Genomic DNA, 20131 nt, shown 5'->3' with positions numbered 1-20131 from the left:
TCCACATGCAGGGCTAAAAGTGTGAAGAAGTGCTACGGGAACGGCTGAGGATAAGTGCTTCCCTCCATGCACACTCCCAACAGCAGTGTTCACATTGTCCAAGCTAAAAGAGATTTCACAAAACCAAATTCCAACTTCCCTTGGATTAGTAGCTAATCCTAACCCAAGCCCTTTTGCTTGATGCAAGAAGCAGACAGTATTGCAGCCTTAGGTGCCAACTCAATCCCCATGTCTAAAGTCAAAGTGAACATGCACAATATAGAAGACTGGGAAGAAATATGCAACTCATATTTCCATCACACTTACAGCCTGGAGTGGTACAAAGCCAGAGAACAACAACAGCAGCAGCAGCAGCGACACTTCACTGCTTAGGTCTACAGAGCACGTCAGCCGGCCCTGAGCAAAGACAGGAGAGGAAAGGATGTGTTGATAAGAGTGTTAGAACATGAAGTATCTGTAGCTTCAGGACTGGCTTTGTTGCCATCACAAAAATGAGTAAAAACTGAGTTTGCTTCTTTGTGCGACAGGGCGCTGATCACGGGCAAGGCTTCAGCTGAGAAGGATGACAGGAACAGAACAAAGGTTAATGCACAACTCCTCGCTCAACGTGATTGACATGTGAGATACGCTTCCTTCTCAATATGTTTGTGAGCATGACAAAATATAATGGGGATACTCCCTGCAGCTGACTCCATCTCATCTTGGAGGGATGTAAGCCACCTAGAGTGGTCCTCGCTTGACCAGATAGGCGGGATATAAATAAAATAAATAAATAAATAAGCAGCAGAGATATGGAAAGCTGCCACCTCATTTCTAGAAATTTACATGCCCAGAACAACATCACATCCCCGAGTAGCACATTCTGAAGCAGTGAACTGGGGCAGGCCATTTTTGACAATGTTGAGGAGTGTAAGAGAGGTTTCTGAAGGTTCATGGATAATGGAATATTCTGATTGTGATGGGTTGCTCCTTTTTTGTTGTTGTTCATTTGCAGTTTTCATTAAAGTCAGTGGAGGCTCCAATTTCATAGGGATGTTGAATCCATGCCAGGATTTGGCTTAGAGGTATCCCAGCTTCTGGACTCTGCCCCCAAATGATTTTAGTACCTTAGGTAATAATAATGTGCTGTTAAGTCAATTCTGACTGGTGGATTTACTCATAGTAAAGTGGGGAATTGAACTCCCAGTCTCTGGTTCTGCAGCCAGATACCTAAACTACTAAGCTATTCAGCCAGCTTAGCACCTTAGACAGCTCCTTTAATAGTCAGACTGAAATCTGAAATGAGTTCACTTCCCCTACAAAATCAGAATTACCAGCTCCATAGACCAGAGCTGTTCAGTTAGCATGAAAATCACAGAAAGTGCTAGTTAAGGGTGGGTGATGGATATGTAACTGTAGTGGCAAAGGCAGGAGGATGTGAACCCCTAGCATTTACTAAGCAAAGCCTCAGGGCTGTACTCTTTCATGTTGCACAGCCTGCACCAAAATACTTCTTGCATTTTTGCTGCTGGGATAAATCTAAAGTGCCCTCCTGGTTCACAAGCTGCACCCCAACCCACCCCAGAAACCAAGCAAGGGTATCAGAGGAAGTCTGTAAACCTGAACACTTAAACACATCCCTCCAAAATGTTGTACATGTGTCTCCTTGCCATCATCATGGGCCACCTATGCTGATTTGTTGTTGTTTTGACTTATGTATATGCCACCGCATAGAGCTAGAGCACTCTCTGAGCAATTTGCAACATAGTTATGTAAATCAGAGGTCCCCAACCCCTGGTCCATGGCCCAGTGCCAGTCCATGGCTTGAGCCATATCGGGCCACAGAGACACTCGCCCCCACACTCACCCCTGCACAACTGATTTGCGCATGCGGGAGTGTTCCAGCACGCCTGTGTGAGTGCCACACCACTGTTTGTGCATGCGCATGAGCATGTGTGCCCGCACAAGTGCCATGCTGTCATTTGCGCATGTGCATGAGTGTGCACATCCACACAAGTGCTGTGCCACCATTTGCGCATGTGCATGAGCAAGCGTGTCCACACAAGAACCACACTGTTTTTGCATGCACGCATGGACCGCGGGGTGGAAAAGGTTGGGGACCCCTGATGTAATTAATACTTTGCCCACCCCCGTGAGTTGGGTAGTCAATTTACCAACTTCGGAAGGACAGAGGTCCGAGTCAACCTTGAACCGGCCGGAGCCCGCCAAGATCAAACTCAGGTCATGAGCAGAGGTTTGACTGCAGTACTGCAGTTCAACTGCCGTGCCATGTCCTCTTTTTAAATTTCAAAAGCCTTCTACAAATGATTGGATCAGAGATCCGGCATGAATCATATGCCCCTCCTAGAAGTTTCCTAAGTAGGGAAGGAAAGGGGGAAAAAACTGTGTAGCAAGATAAATACATATTGAGGGACCTTGCTGAGTAGTTGTAAGGATTAATGAAATTTAGCAAATGCTAGAGGTGGCTCAGTAAGGGAGACGGCCATCCATAAATGGCAAGCTGATCTGCCCCTTTATTGAAAACCTTCCCTCTTTCTCCCAGTGCTTGTTATAAGAGTTCTGAACTGAATGCACAGAAATACAGAAAAGAATCCCGAATGTACTGGCTCACACCATTGGGGGGGGGCTTTCCTTTTATCCTGGGGGAAGAGAATGGAATTTTGGTGGCCCCTGATTGGGAGTGCCTTCCTCGCAGGCTAGGGCACTGTTGTCTTCTGAAGTCCAACATTGTCCACCCAGAATGCCGTAGAACAGTGGTTCCCAACCTTGGATCTCCAGATGTTTTTGGATGAGTACTCCCAGAAATCCTGGTCAGCACAGCTACTAGTGAAGACTTCCAGGAGTCCTAGTTCAGGGGTTCTGGGAACCCAAAGTTTGGAGCCACTGATCCAGAATCATGCAATGTTATGAGAATTTTCAGATTAAATTATGCTTCCCAAGAATTGAAGTAAGCAGCACCTTGTAACAAGTGGGAGTGTGAAAATCAGTGTTGTGAAAAGAAAGGGAGGGAGATTTTGAGAAAGAAAATTACTGGGAATAATGGAACGCGTGCAGTACACCACATGCATGCACACAACGATTGTAATGACAGAAATCCACGGAGGCAAGTAACTTCAATTTTGCAGGGGGAATGTATCCACCTGGGGTTTCACCCAAAGTCTAAAGGAACTCTCCAAGGTGCTGAATCTGTTTTGGAGATGTGGGATTAGCTCCAGCACAGGTCAGATGAAAACCTAGAATGGATCCTCTGCCCCCACCAAACCCAGTGTCACCACTGCCCACTCTCAGAAGCATGGTGCGTTCTGGAAACACACCATTATGCATTCTGAGCAGCACCCTGCTAATATGTAAAGGTATCTCCATGAAATCAAGGAATTGTAAAAGCTGGAGAGAAGCTAAGTGATTAATCCAGCCCAAAATTTAATTTCACTTCTATTTAAGCTGTATTCCTCCCTAAGGATCTTTTGGCCACCGAAAGAAATGAAAAACTACCCCATGTCATCCTTCTCCTCCAAGGACATTTTCTCTGCTCCCTGCCTTCTCGGTGTGGGATAAATCTCCTCTTCGTTCTACCCTGCATGGTCTCACCTTCAGTACTTTCAATGGGTTGAGCTTTCAGACCTTATTCTCAGCCTGTTTTCCCGACCACACCTGGTCGTTCTATTATTGCTGCATGTCTGTGTGCCAGAAGCTGACTCACACCCACACTCCTGACTCACGTGTGAAGGCATTGTGGTGCTTTCCAAGAGCTAAGTTTTGCCTGCTGATTTTAATGAAAGGGACCTTTTTGCTCACCATCGGAAAGGTACGAAGTCTGAAGCAATTGGCCTTTTCAAAGATTGTAGTGCCATAGGCTAGACAATGTTTTGAAGTGCAATTTCCCAGCTATTTCACTTTTCCATGCTGGCTATTTTGGAACGCCATCAGTTTCTCTCTGCTGCCGCTCACTCTGTCATCATTATTCTTGTCTTCCTTCTCCTCTTCAAGTTCCCTTTCACTCTATCCCCATATGTTTAAGATTCCAAGATTTAATGAATGGAGGTATGCGTTGTGTGACTCATGCGTTGTGTGAGTTGTGCACAACTGCATGTGCACTCCGAAGACACTTTTGCCAAACAGTACAACTACTTACCCAAAATCCTCTGGGCTTGTGGAAATCCCCAATAGTATGTAGTCTTCAGTCACACTAGGAGGGCTGGAGCAACCACACACACTGACAGCAGACTGATGTGACAAGGATTAAATGTCCTAGCTCATCCCTTCCCGTTCTCTAGGGTTGACATGAAGGTCAACAGCCAGTGATTTCAGGATTCTTCCAACCCTTCTTGAAAATAGAGAAATATTTGCCCATCTCCCATTTCCAGGAATGCAGGTCTCCTCACTTCCCCTAATACACAGGGGTCCTCTGCTATCTTCTTTTATTTTGATTTATATAGTTTCTGTCCTTCTTCCCCAGCCCCCGGGTTTTTGACTGATACCACCAAGCCTCCTTCCTCCCTGTTTTGTTCTTGCCTGTTTTCTGCTTTCTGTCTCCTGTGGGAATGTTTACAATAGAACTTAGCACCGAACATAGCCCATAAATTACTGCTCGTGTGGTGTAACCACACACCCAGGATTCTGAAGAGCCAACAAATGTTTTGAATGTTTTGCTTGTGATTTCTGTATTTCATTTTTTCCCCATATGTCTGAAGAAGTGCATGTGATCCATGAAAGTTGACATTAAAACATAATAGTCTTTAGGGTGTCGCATGTTTTTGTTTTGTTTTAGATTTTCTCAGATATGCTTGCGCAGACTAACAGAGCTAGCTGTTCTAAACCCACCTCCCCTGTTTCTTTAGGTTCCTCCCACTTCCTTACCTGTTGGAATTGTTTATTTCACTCTGCTGGAATATTCTTTGCTGTTGTGTAGTCGTTAAGCCATGTCCGACTCTTCGTGACCCCATGGACCAGAGCACGCCAGGCCCTCCTGTCTTCCACTGCCTCCCAGAGTTGGGTCAAATTCTTGTTGGTTGCTTCAATAACATTATCTATCCATCTCGTCCTCTGTCATCTCCTTCTCCTCTTGCCTTCACATTTTCCCAACATCAGGGTCTTTTCCAGGGAGTCTTCTCTTCTCATGAGATGGCCAAAGTCTTGGAGCCTCAGCTTCAGGATCTGTCCTTCCAATGAGCACTCAGGGTTGATTTCCTTCGGAATGGATAGGTTTGTTCTCCTTGCTGTCCAGGGGACTCTCAAGAGCCACCTCCAGCACCACAATTCAAAAGCATCAATTCTTCGGCGGTCAGCTTTCTTTATGGTCCAGCTCTCACTTCCAGACATCGCTACTGGAAAAACCATAGCTTTGATTATGCGGACCTTTGTTGGCAAGGTGATGTCTCTGATTGGAATATTCTACCTTCAGGAAACTCCTTACCATCAAGAACTGCATTCCCTTTTGAGCATCTTTGACAGTGTCAACTCCCCATATTTCCTTAAATGTCTTGAAACTGGCTTACTTAACTTTCAGAGGATGCCTCTGATTGTGCTAAGCTTCCTCGAGTGCCAAGAGGAAATGGCCAGATTCAAGGTGCTGGTTGTTGCCTAGAAAGCATTTCATGGTTTGGGAGCTGGGTGCTTGTCAGAGTGTTGTTCCCTAAAATGTCCATCAGGCCATGATCCTCCAGGTTGCCATGCCAAGGGAGGCCAGGAAATCATCAGCCAGAAACAAGGCCTTCTCAGTTGTGGGTCCATCCCTTTAGAATGTGTGCACAATGTCTGGCCTCCTCCCTCACAAAGGTGAAACGGATGCTCAAAACAAGGCTGTTTACTGAAGCCTTTTAGTGCATCCTCTCTTAACACAGTATGAGTGATTATCTTTAGATTGCCTGTTTGCCATCGTTTGGCTTTTTTTATTGATTCCTTTGATGTATGTGTATTGATTATCTGCAGAATTTATTTTTATTACATTTTGATTTGTTTTATTTTATGTTTGTGTCTCTCTGGAGGTAAACCACCCAGAGTAGTTTTATCACTGATCGGTGTGGTAAACAAGTTTGATGAATGATACTCTCAAGATACTTTCAACTTCCACCTCATTGATCAACTCTTCCTTGTCGGTGAGGATCAGGACTTGTACAGCCAATCTCCTTGTTACTCGTCCCACCAACTAGAGAACAAAATTGTTAGCAGGACAAGTAAGCCATTTGCTTGTCTGAGTTCCAACAGCTTTCCATTACTGCTCTCTCTCTCCCTCTCTCTCTTGAATCTTTGATATCTCCAATAGACTGACTGAGCAGCCAGTTGCACAAGCTGTGGCTCAACTGATAACCTTGTCAATGAGGGAACCACACTCAGAATGTTAGCTACACATGCACAACTCCCCAGCACGGTGTTGCCCTTGGTCTTCAATTTAACCTGGAGATTGTAGTAACTCTTACAGTGTAAGAGCTGATAGGTTTTGATCAACTTACCTAAATCTTCCTCTTTATTTTTCCAGGTTAACATTGTATCTGTCCTAACAAACCATCCTAATGAATATGGAAGCTGTGTTCTTTTTGTGCCCTAGATTCAGCTGGGATGGAGGTTCTTCTGAGGAATTGTAACTTAGTCTGATAGATCATTCTGAAACCTATTTTGCAACCAATGTCCTACCTAAGAAGCTGTCCTTGGTCCTGAAATTGTCATTATGTTAGCGCTGTCGTGATCAAGCCATGTTTTGATTTCTGAGGTATTTTCAGTTATTTTGTGCCCTGTCCTTTTGTGTGGCTCAGCTATCAACTGATATCCTTCTAACTGTGGCTCTATTGCACCTCCCATAAGCCCTGTCTAACATGGTTAATGATGAAGGACGATGGGATTTGCAATCTAACAGCATCTGGAGGATCACACATAACCCACTTATGTGGTAGGATATGAATGAATAATTAATCATACTTATTTACCATCACTAGATAGGAAAGTGACATATACATCCATTTCAACAAACAACACAAATGAGTAACAGCACTATTTTTCTATATTCAGTGAGTCTTAGGTAAAGGTTCCCCTTGACATTTAGTCCAGTCGTGTCTGACTCTAGGGCATGGTGCTCATCCTCATCTCAAAGCCGTAGAGCCAACATTTGTCTGAAGACAGTTTCCGTGGTCACGTGGCCAGCGCGACTAGACATGGAATGCTGTTAGCTTCCCACTGTGGTGGTCCCTATTTATCTACTTGCATATTTACATACTTTCAAATGGCTCGGTTGGCAGGAGCTGGGACAAGTGACAGAAGCTCACTCTGTCATGTGGATTTGATCTTACAAGGGCTGGTCTTTTGACTTTGCAGCACAGAGGCTTCTGCGGCTTAATCCATAGTGCCACCATGTCCCTCAGTGAGTCTTACTCCCAAGTAAATATGATATAAGGTCATGGCTGGGCACATAACAGCCCGATTCAGCCATTACTTATTGGCTCTGAGAATCATGCATTAAAATGGCATCGAGCACCTCCTTGTTCCATCATCACTTTCTCTTTGTGGAGAACCACATGGCTGATGACGTCCCTGCTCATCTAAAGGCTTTCTGCTGAAGCAAGAATTCTAATTTTCTAGAACTCTTGTGCACAGCTACTTGCTCCTCTTTAAGCCTGCTGGTGAGAAGTGGATAAGTAACGACTGAATAAAGCTGCAATTAATCCTGGATATGAATCTTGTGCCTTGAGCAAGATTTATTCCCTCACTCCACATTAGACAAGAAAGGACACACAACTGTTATGTGAGAAGGTTAACAAGCCCATCTCAGCACTCTACACCTCTGAAACTTGTCACTCGGTAGCGTTTGGTTAGTTTCCTCCTGGAGGGTATTATCACACATGTGTGCGCTCACAAAAGGGCCCTTCCTAAGAGCTGTCATACAGGCTGCAGAAGGCTTTGTGTTCCGGTAAAAGAGCCTGCTTTTCAGTGAACACTGCTTGTTTTGACTTTGTATCCTCCAAAGACTAGCAGCAAAGGCTAAGTTGGGGATGCCACAAAGCATTCTATTTCCTTGTACGTTCTCAACACCACTGTATGAGACAACTTATTTACAACGGCTCCCTCCAGGCTATACTGCAAAGAGGATCAAAACTCAGTGCCTGGAGGAGTTTCAGCCGAGGGCTGTACTTTGGTAAGGTTGTGATTTTCTGTCTGATTGATGCGTCGACCTTTCCGGACCTCATTCTGTTTCTGCTCAGGCGAGAATAAGGCCTCATCAATGGATGCTGCTGAATGAGGCGGGAATGAAGTGTCTGAAAAGTCCTGATTGAGCAGGTAGAATGGGCTGTACCATGTATGAGGATGGGAGGAGGCACTGTCTTAGCTTGCACAGAAGGATATAGCTAGAAAAACTGGAAAAGGAGGTAGATACAGTGAGAGGGAGATAATATTATGAAAAAAGATAATAGAAGTGTTTCTGATAGTTGTTGTAAGTTTTTCAGGCTGTTTGGCTGTGTTTTGGAGGTTTTTGTTCCTAACATTTTGCCAGTCTATGTGGCCGTCATCTTTAGAGGACAGGAGTTAGAACTCTGTCTGTGCTCTGTGTAGGTAGTATGTGGGGTAGTTGAGTATTTGTATCTGTGGGATCAGCTTTTTGTCCTTTTCAGGAGATTGGGTGATTACGGTGATCAGGGTGTTTTTTGTTATGGGTGTATTGTTGTGATAAGCGGGTGAGATGAACTGTCACTGCGATTGATGGGTATTGTTAGCTAGTCCTTTGTGTGCAGTGATCACCAGTCCTTGTGGCTGGGTAGAATTCGTTGATCTTTTTGCAGGCTGTATTTTTCAGTGCTGGAAGCCAGGATTTGTTGAGCTTTAGACTACACTAGAACATAAACACATTTCTAACTCCTGTCCTCTGAAGATGCCGGCCACAGAGACTGGCGAAACGTTAGGAAGAAAAACCTCCAGAACACGGTCAGACAGCCTGAGAAACCTACAACAACTATTGGATCCCAGCCATGAAAGCCTTCGAGAATACAGAAGTGTTTCTCCTATCCCCTATAAAATTCATTTAATCTGGCACAGAGCATAAGGAAGAGATGGTAGAATCCTGAAATGGTAAGATCTGCTTGAGGTCTGGGCACCATTCCGTTTCACTCATCATGGAAAATATTATACAGCCAACTGCTAGCACATCATGTCAGTTCACTTCTTGCTGTGCTCGTGTTTAGAGATGGGCATGAACTGCCAGTTGTTGTTTTTTTCCCCATCCAAACAAATGTTTGGTGCTTCCTAGCCCCGCTGTCTCTGGCAGGGGCTCATTCAGAAACACCACCCTGATACAAAGGAGGTGAGGGAGCAGCTGTGGCTGAGAAGCACTGAATATCTGTTTGGACAAAAACCCAAAAACAAACGTGGCACAGATCACTGGACCAGTGGTTCGTGTCCATCTCTACTCATGTTTCTAAGCACTGGTGTTCTGTTTCGTGGTCTTTCGTTTCAATGCAATGGAGGATTAAAAAGGTGATTCGCCCTTGTGGCTGGAATGATAAAAGCCATTCTACACGCAGGCCTAACTCCAGCGCAACTCTAGTGAAGGAAAACAATGTTCTAGGTAGCCCTAAGTCAGGCATAGTATTTTAGGAAACACTCATGACATATCAAGGAGGTAGACATTTTCCTTGATTTCTTCCACCATTCCCCGCACCACATTGTATGTAGGGCAAAAAGTGTAGACAGGAGAGTGCCCATGGGGGACTCCTCACACAAACCCTAAGAAAATCTGAGCTCCAGTTCAAGTGTACAATGTTGACTGAAGGTTGCATGCCTATCTATCTATCTATCTATCTATCTATCTATCTATCTATCTATCTATCTATCTATCTATCTATCTATCTATCTATCTATCTATCTATCTATCTATCTATCTATCTATCTATCTATCTATCTATCTATCTATCTACCTACCTACCTACCTACCTACCTACCTACCTACCTACCTACCTACCTACCTACCTACCTACCTACCTACCTACCTACCTACCTACCTACCTACCTACCTACCTATTTCATAGATTTTAATATCACTTCCCGCCTTAGTGCAAGGCGCTATTCTGTGCGGTTCACAAGCCACAAAATCAAACAGAAATGACAATAAACAGACAGTGGTGATCATGAAATTTACACTGAATCATCACAGCTAAAACCTCACTAAACATGGCTCATGAACCACAACTGGAATGGATTGCAACAATGATTATTTAAAATTACCAGAATATCTATCTAGTTAGTAAGTTAGTTTTGAAAGGCTCTTCATCTTTATTAGTTGCACAGCTGATGGGTACTGGGGTTTTATCCATGCTGGAAATAACTGCCTATCGAATTTGGTCAGTTCAGACGTGGGGCAAACTAATTTCAAGTTATTTCAGAAGAGTTGATGACAACTCAAATATTTTATCATGTTCAGCATGAAAAGAATAGAACCTTTAAAAAAAATTATTGGAGGAGGAAGTGAAATGACTGATCTCCTCATCCGATACTCTGACCTGCCATGGGCCACCTCACGTTTGTCTGAAAAATATTATTTGTTCTTAGGTGATGCTTTCAGACTTCACCTGGGCTTACCTGACAGCCACAGACGTGCCTGACAAAAGGTGTGTTCAACGTATTTTTCTGCTACAAACCGAGTCAACCTCATCTTTATTCACTGCAGCAAAGGCATCTCGTGTTTATGCAGCACTGATAAAGTTTTCCAGTTGACCTTTTGGTGCCTTTCCATAAGGCAGCAAAATGCAACTTGGATTTCACACTTAATACAAAGGTGATAACAGTGTTGTAGCTGGATGCCTATCTCTGTCATATGGGTGGTGGAAAGTCTCTCTGAATTACAAGCTTTAATTTTGCCTTTAAAGTTCACCCCTGAAGCTTCAGAGTTCGACACGTACCACCCTTGGTTTATTCATGAGCCCCCCACACTGTCCTGTGAAAGAGTTGCTCTAAGTTCAGGTGAAGGTCTCCTGACCACTGCTAAGTCAGCACCGTTTGCCAATAATACTGAAGTGACACATTTTTAAGATGGCAGCATTCCAGACCCAACTGAGAGTACACTGTGTATAGTTCAGCACCGATGTGCTAAGGCGACAGGAATTGCAAAGCATGAAACTTTGGAGAGGAACACATGAACATTCCTTCTTTCAAGCAATCAAAAGGTCAATGAACTCTACCCGGCCACAAGGACTGGTGATCACTACATACAAAAGACCAGCTAAAGACACTCATCAGTCATAGTGACAGATCATCTCTCCTCCTTATCACAACAATACACCCACAACAAAAACACACTGATCACCATAATCACCCATGTCCTGAAAAGGACAAAAGCTGAACCCACAGCTATAAATGCTCAACTATCCAAACAAACAGCACCAGAGCACAGACAGAGTTCTGACTCCTGTTCTCTGAAGATGCCGGCCACAGAGATTGGCAAAACGTTAGGAAGAACAACCTTCAGAACATGGCCAGAGTCCAAAAAAAACACAACAATCAATCAAAAAAAGCTCCAGAAAGATCTGACTCAAGAGGATTCCAAACAAAGGATATACATCTTCCTGTATTTCATTCTCACAGATACCAGTGAAACATTGGCAAAGTTTTCTCTCTGTTCGGCCACAGAACAAGATTTTTTTTCCTGTTGTCTTTGGGAGAAATATTACTGATGTCTTTTGTGTACGAGTGTGTATCTGCACTGAAAGCCTTCATTAAAATAATTTTGCTTGCATGTGAAAGGAACAGTAATTCACATAACCATCCTTCACTGCTGTCTAACCAGTTGTGTGACCAATCTTACAACCAGTGCACAATCAGAAGGGAAGCCTCTAGAAGGGAGGGCAAGGTGTGCACAATTTTCCATCCACTCTGTATTTGGGAAATAGGATACCAGGTCAAGTTTTTGAGGAGCCTCGTGGCACAGTTGTTAAACTGCAGTACTGCAGTGAAGACTCTGCTCATGACCAGAGTTCAATCCTGATGGGCTCAGGTATCTGGCTCAAGGTTGACTCAACTTTCCACCAGTAAATAGGGTACCCAGTTTCCAGTGGATGGGGGCAAAGAGTAGTCTGCAAATTAAATTGTAAACCACCCAGAGAGTGCTTAAAGTACTATTGTGTGGTATAGAAGTAGCACACTTTGCTTTTCCCCCTGCTGGACAACAATACTTTTCGTGTGCTCTTTGGAGAAAATATCATTGACGTGCGCATGCGCATGCATGCACATGCGCACACACATTAAAACCTCTTGTTAATATCCTTTTGCCTGCATGTGAAATGGAAGGAAAACCACATACGCATCCTTCTTTGCTGTGCAACCAGTTTCGTGACCAAACTTAGAACCCCCGTGTGATCATATGGGGAGCCACTAGGAATGAGGGCAGAGGCGCACAATTTCCCATCCGCTCTCCTTTTGAGAAACAGGATATCAGGACAACAATTTCATGCAACTGATTTATATTTGGCTCAAAATTTATGATTTGTAATGCAAATATATATTTTTGCCCCCACCGAAAGAAATGATCAGCTCTATAAATTTATTACCTTCCTGCGCAGGATGACATCTTTCCTGTGCAGGATTCCCCTGGAAAAGGGCAGAATAAATGCCAATCTGCATCGGATTGCTACAGTTCTCGCACAGAACAGCATCCTTTCTGCATAGAGCTCACTAGCGAGAGCATTAAGCTGCACACAGAATTTGGCAGTTTCTTACGCAGAGCAGAGGGTGGAGGAAGGAAAGTGAGATTGCAGGCATACAACACTATTTCTTAGGTTCTCCTGAAATGCCAGCTTCTTTCTTTCTAATTTTTGTTTTTGTTTCTCTTGCTACACTGCACCACGCTCCCACTCTCACATCAGTACCAACAGGGAAGTGGGTCTCTTGGGAACCGCGCAAGGTGGAAAGAGACAAACAAACCCTTTGCATTTATCTGCAAGGCAGGCTTTGCTTCAAAAAATCCCCCATAAACCCACCCTGTGAATGTATTATTTTGATTTCCAGCAACCAGGATACATGATCTTCGTCTGCAGGGGAAAAGATGAAAAGAATAGGATGCTAAATGAACATCTGGTGGTGGATATCATCAAGGGTTTCCTCAGAATTTTTTAAGCCTCTGAAGTATGTTTGCTTTCACTGCAAGATTCTCCTGAATGTTTTCATCATGAAAACTTTCCCCTAAAAGCCACTGTTAACTCTTTATTGCTTGATTCACAGTGTCAGCATTAAGGGAGATGAAGAAAGGAGAAAGAAGCATTTTCTTCACATTCTTATGATCAATAATAACAAGTCGCTCCCAATCTACGGGCTGTTCGACCTTATCAGCCCTAGCCATTATCATCAATGTCTACGTTGTCTACGGCGGCTGCATTGGCTTGGGCATGTCGTCAGAATGGCTGATAGTCGGATTCCAAAAGATCTCTTGTATGGAGATTTAGTGCAGGGAAAGCAACCCAGAGGGAGACCACAGCTGTGATACAAGGATATCTGCAAGCAGGATATGAAGGCCTTAGGAATGGACCTCAACAGATGGGAAACCTTGACCCCTGAGCATTCAGCCTGGAGGCAGGCGGTGCATCACGACCCCTCCCAATTTGAAGAGACACTTGTCCAGCAAGCCGAGGCCAAGAGGCAGTCCTGAAAGCAGCAAAATCAGGGAGCTGGACAGGGGACAGATTGGATTTGTCTTCAGTGTGGAAAGGATGGTCACTCTCGAATTGGCCTCCTCGGCCACACTAGACGCCGTTCCAAGACCTCTATTCAGAGCATGTTACCATAATCTCTTGAGACTGAAGGATGCCTAACGTAATTATAGTCAATGATGAGAAACAGAGATGGCACAAACTTTGGTTCGGAGGTTTGTGCTGGTTTATATGCATGAAACCATGCGTGCTGCACCGCCACGCAGCACCTGGCACGCACTCCTCCTCCTCTTCAGCTGTTCAACCAGTCTCTGGCAGGAGCACGGACTTCCCTGCCCCGCCTCCTTGGCTGATCACCCACTCAGACAAGGAGGCGGGACAGGCCAACCTGTGCTCCTGCCACAGACTGGTTGAACAGCTGAAGAGGAGGAGGAGGAGGAGAGGAGTGTGCTCTGATTGGTGCATGGGTCATTGGCTGGGGAGGTAGGGAAAGGCTTGTGCCCCTCTCTAGTGAGGAATTGTGGGAGAAGAAGTCCATCACAAAGGTCTGATTTGCCTGCTAGACAGTAAAGCAAACTGACAGGGAATAAAAGATTCATTTGAAATGTGGTGCTGGAGAAGAGCTTTGTGGATACCCTGGACTGCCTGAAAGATGAACAATTGGGTCCCAGATCAAATCAAGCCTGAACTATCTCTGGAGGAAAAAATGTTGAGGCTGAGTCTGTCCAACTTTGGGCACCTCATGAGGAGGCAGGATTCTCTGAAAAAGACCATAATGCTGGGAAAGGTAGAAGGCAGCAGGAAAAGAGGAAGAACAAATACGTGGTGGACTGACTCCTTAAAGAAACCACAGCGTTGAGTTTATGAACACTGAGGAGGTCTGTTGAGGACATTTTGGAAATCACTCATTCATAAAGCTGCTGCAAGTCAGAGGTGACTGGACAGCACATAACAACAGCTGTCCTTCAAGAAGATTTTTTTATATATTTTTAAAAAAATGTTAATAAGATAAAATGCTAGAAAATGTTGACACAACTGGCCCAGGAGAATAAGAATGAGACTTGCATTTATTAACGCATGACTTTAAAACACCTTGAGAGAACTATTCCCTGCAAGGAGCTGTCGAAATAATTTGAATAAGAAATACTTGTGAAAAGAAAGCAGATGCATCTGCTCTTGACTTAGAAAAGCCACCATATTACACTTTTGTTTCCAGTTCCTGTCAAACACTCTGAAACTTGAGTATTTAAAGTGAAGTGATTAAAGGGTTTGCCTACTAATCCCAGAAGTCTTCAGAATGCTGAATTCTGAGTTCTAAGTGAACCTGATTGAGTCTTTAGTTGAACCCAGCACATAAAAACAAGAGTCTAAATTGTGCCTTGACCTCCTCGTGGGACTTCAACTCACCCACCAAGTGACCTCCCTACCAGCCACCAATCTTCCAATCTCCCAGTGGTCCCCCTACTTGAGCCTACATAAACCCCAAGCTTCCCTTGTCTTCATATACAAGCATGAGAAATCACTAAAATAAACTATACTCTTCACCCTGTGAGAGGAGAGCACTCGGTGACAAAGGAGAAGTATTAGAAAGCAAAAAAAGCAAAGCATGTTGCTTCTATAAATCCCATAGTCCTGAAGGCACTCTCTGCACAGTTTACAATATGATTATGCAGGCTACGCATTGGCCCCCTCTACCAGCAAGCTGGATATTCAATTTATCAACTTCAGAAGGATGGAGGCTGAGTGAACCTTGAGCCGAATTCCTGGGACTGAACCCAGGTCATGAGCAGAGCTTTGACTGCAGTGCTACAGTTTAATCACTGCACCATGAGGCTCCTTATGTTTTATGCACCTTAAGCCAAATAGGTAGGTAATTATTTCACTCGGTTGTGCAAAATGGGGACAGCAGGTGTGAAACATTAGGTACACCTGACAGGTTTGTTTGCAACATTTTGTTAAACAGTCAGCAAGTCCTTCTGTTCTTGCTTTGTACGTTCGTGTTCTTTCCTCAAAGGGCAGGACACCCGTCTTACATATAGACAGTTTGTACATGTTACAGACATGTCAGTGGGGAGTGGGGGGGACACTCCTGCTTCTCTTCTCCTTTGTTGATGAGGGATCTTGTGGGGTTTGGAAATATTTTCTCAAGGAATTTAGCAACCACTCACCACTTTCTGAGGCCGAGAAATCAAATAAACAGAGTCAACTGGTAAATGAAACAGGAGACAGGATTTTGGCTTCTTGTTGCACTGCCACAATCTGGTAAAAATGCAAGTTGTAGGCAACATCTCAACCAGAGACCTAATGGTCAGTCCAGGGCAGAGATGGTCCATGGTTGGAGTAGGTGTCTGAACATCTTACACCCAGATTGTAGAGTGAGCCATAACCATCTTCCGGAGTTTACAAGTTGTCTGTGTTACCAATACCAGCAAAGATCCTTCCTGGAATTTCTTTCCAGGACGTAGCAAATGGGCTGTTTGCCTCTTTTTTTTCATCCATGCCTTTCCTTTCGTGTTTGCTATGTGTTTCTATTTGCTTTGTTTCACAGATGTAATTTTTGTTCTCTTTCTGTGTCTTACCAGAGATGAGGAAATGTGTCAGACATGGTAACTCCTCATTGCAGAAGGGAGTGTGTGTGTGAGTGAGAGAGTATAAGAGAGAGACAGAGAGACTGTGACCGTACTGAGAAAGCCTTTACCCATGAGAAATTGGAGTAATGTACTGATATTTTTTTGTCATGTTGCCAGCATATTGGCCCACTTTCAACATTAAACTGGTTGGCAGTGATACACGTGTATGCTGACATGATGTTCACTCCCAGGTACCACTTTCCATGAGGACCATTTTTCAGAGGAACTGTTGTTCCTGAGAAGTAACTGCAGTTCTTTTAGGTCTTATCATGATGTTTCATGTCTGCATTCCCTCAGGATACTTGACTAAACAGCAGATGTGTGGCCCATGGAGCAAATTATGATAAATTGCAAATATTGATTGCTTTTTAACCAGATGGATGGTACCGTCTGGTGTTTAAATATAGGAAGCAAGCCAACGATACCTTGACCTCACCTCTGCCCTGGCAACCTGCATGAAATTAATTTCAGCTGTCATTCAAAGAAGCAGTTAGAAGTATGTGATAGCTGATTTATTCATTTAAGGAGAGAACTATGAGCCAGATGTGCTCTCTAATGGAGGATGACTCCAGTGGCTTTCAGGTGATAAGTAATGGGAAACTTCAAGATGTTGCTGGTCTTGATTGAACCCCTATGACACATTACATTTTTCACGTTAATTAACATGTACTTTGATCAGTGACAAACAACTTCAGTTCCTTTCTCTCTCTCTCTTTCTTTCTGTCTTTTTCCTGTTTTGGCTAATTAGGCGTTCTCCTGAATATAGCTAATCTCTGTTTGCTTTTCAAGGTGTAGGTGCTTTTCCGGTGATAATGAATTTACAACAGAAGGTTTGGTTCAAAGAGTCACTGAACAGGCAAATGAGAATGGCTGTTACATTTTCTGCTCAAGGAAGGCACATGCTGTGTGGAGGAGAACATGGAAGAAGGTGTATGTGTTTGAAGGTGGGCCTGATTGGGGATATCATGTACAGCAATAACAGGTCCTTTGCGCTGAGCGGAAATTTCAATTTTTGCTTACGTAAAATAAATCATGACATCAGAGGTTGTATTTACCTAATTTTCATGCCTGCTAAAGACCAGATGAATTTAATTAGGTCTTGATATGTAAAACCGTAGGTGGTTGTTGTAGCTTTTGTCCTCTTATCACAACAATACACCCACAACAAAAAAACATGCTGATCACCACAAATCACCCATCTTCTGAAAAGGACAAAAGATGATTCCACATCTATAAATACTCAACTATCCAAACAAACTGCATCAGAGCACAGAGTTCTGACTCCTGTCCTCTGAAGATGCCGGCCACAGAGACTGACGAAATGTTAGGAAGAACAACCTTCAGAACACGGCCAAACAATCCAAAAATCCTACAACAAACATTGGATCCTGGCTGTGAAAACCTTCGAGAATACATTAAAACCATAGAATTCAAAGAGATTGTACAGTGGTGCCTCACATAGCGACAATAATCGGTGCAGCAAAAATCACTGCAAAGCGATTTCGTCACTATGCGATATTAAAAAGCCCATAGGAATGCATTGAAACCCCTTCAATGTGTTCCTATGGGCTTCAGACTCACCTTTAAACGAAAATGCTCCATACGGCGGCCATTTTCGCTGCCCGGTAAGCGAGGAATCCATCCCAGAAAATGGCGGGCGGCCATTTTTTTTACCCGCTGGCCATTTTGGAACCGCCGATCAGCTGTTAAAAAATCATCGCTTTGTGATGATCGGTAAGCGAAACAGGGTACTGATAACGGCAAAGCGATTTTTCCCTATTTAAAACATTGCAATGCGATCGCAAATCTTCGTCGCTATGCAATTTCATTGTTAAATGGGGTGCCCGTTAAGCGAGGCACCACTGTACTTTCTTTTTTGGCATGACCGTGCATATATTTATCAACATTTTTCAATGATAATGACTTTTGCTCCAGTGGCCATATCACTTTAGTGTGCGATTTAAAACGTAAACCTTTTTCCACAAACATTTCTCAGACATTTGCTGTTGTTGCCTGGCTCACAGTGTGAGCTGAGGAAGCCTAAGATTTTCATCTCTAAGCAATGTCTTTGGGTCCATAGTGACTTCTAGCAGGTGTAAATTGGGGGGAAATTGTAATCAACAACAAACTGGAATGAATTTCTCATCCATTCCTTCTCATGTCATTGGATCTGAAATATAAAGCTACTGGGTCAGTTGTCTTGGGCCAAACCATAATGAGTTGCACTTGATGCATACTAATTGAGTTACCAACCGTCATGAGAAAAAGATGACCCATAAGTCTCTATTATTATTAACTATTTCCAACGGGAAATGCTAGTGACAGTGTCTGGTGAAATTCAGAAAGAGAAGCTCTATATTTTACTGACATTTAGTATCAGCAGAATAATAGTCTTTGGAACCTGTATTTATTATAAATGGCTACAACCTTAGAAAGATCTTTTACTGCAAAGGTTACTGAGTCCAATAAACAGGGATGGTTGGAACTGGCTAATGGTTTACTCATAAAGAGAGTCTCTATGTTTCAAAGAAAACATAATCAGGAAATATTTGAACCTTATCGTCCTGCAATGATGCCCAGGAATTGCCATCCAACATTTCTAGGAAATACTCGAAAATATCAGAACTTGCCAGATAAATCTGTCTCTGAAGACAGAAGGCTTGTCCAGATGGATCATTTGTCTATGTAGAAGGACCCCCTTCTGCAATAATTTTATTGGTATCTCTGCCACCATCCACAGATGTAAAGCTTCCAACTCGTATTGTTTTCTGCTTGCTTGCTTGTTTTGGTTTTTATGCCTTCCTGTTCACATGGCTTATTTTTAGTCCAGGTTTCCTTAGAAGTTCTGGTGGTGCAGTTTTGCTACTATGGCACTTCCTAATGCAAAGTCCATGTTTGTGAATTAAACCTCCAGTTTGGAAGCTTCCAATTAAGGTTAATTAGCAAAGAAACAAAAAAAAAAGTTCTAAAAGAGATGTTCTCTCGGGATGCCTATTTGTTCAAAAATAGGTTCCAAAGAACTCAATGGCTTTTTCAATAGATTTTTAAAAGGATTTTTAATTATTTTTAATAGAGAAGTAACTTCTTAAAAGGAAGTTTGGACACGAATGCTTGTGAAGCTTGTGCTTCTCCACAATATAGTAGCAGAAAAGGAGAGCGAAAATTTGACCCATCTGGAAGAGCCCAGATGTGCTAGCATTAGAAAAGCAGACAATCTTCTACATCGGTGGTCCCCAACCTTGGGTTTCCAGATGTTCTTAGATTATAACTCTCAGAAATCCTGGCCAGTACATCTAGTGGTGGAGGCTTCTGGGAGTTTTAGTTGAAGAACATCTGGAGACCCAATGTTGGGAACCACAGCCTTACATGGATACCAATAGGACTCCAGTCACTTTTCTGTATTTATAGATACAATGTGTATTCGGAAAGGATTCTTGTACTTTATTATTTTATTTATTTATTTATTTATTTATTCAATTTATATGCCGCCCAAACTACCCAGAGGTCTCTGGGCGGCTTACAATAATTAAAATTCAATACAGCAAAAGATAAAATAATTAAAATACAATTAAAATACAATTAAAATTGCCATCAGACCCACAGCTAATATTATTTCAATTAAAAGCCTTCTGGAACAGGAAGGTTTTGACCTGGCGCCGAAATGTCATCAGCGTCGGCGCCAGACGAATCTCAGTCGGGAGGGCATTCCATAGTCTGGGGGCAGCTGCCGAAAAGGCCCTTTGTCTACAAGCCGTCCCTCTTACCTCCTTAAGGGACGGCTCTTTCAAAAGGGCCGCCTGGCTAGATCTTAACTGCCGGGTAGGTTCATATGGAAGGAGGCGGTCCTTCAGGTATCCAGGGCCCAAGCCGTTTAGGGCTTTATAT

The sequence above is a fragment of the Pogona vitticeps genome, chromosome 3, assembly GCF_051106095.1.
Source record: "Pogona vitticeps strain Pit_001003342236 chromosome 3, PviZW2.1, whole genome shotgun sequence".
Classification (NCBI taxonomy): domain Eukaryota; kingdom Metazoa; phylum Chordata; class Lepidosauria; order Squamata; family Agamidae; genus Pogona; species Pogona vitticeps.
This window is presented reverse-complemented; position numbering follows the sequence as displayed.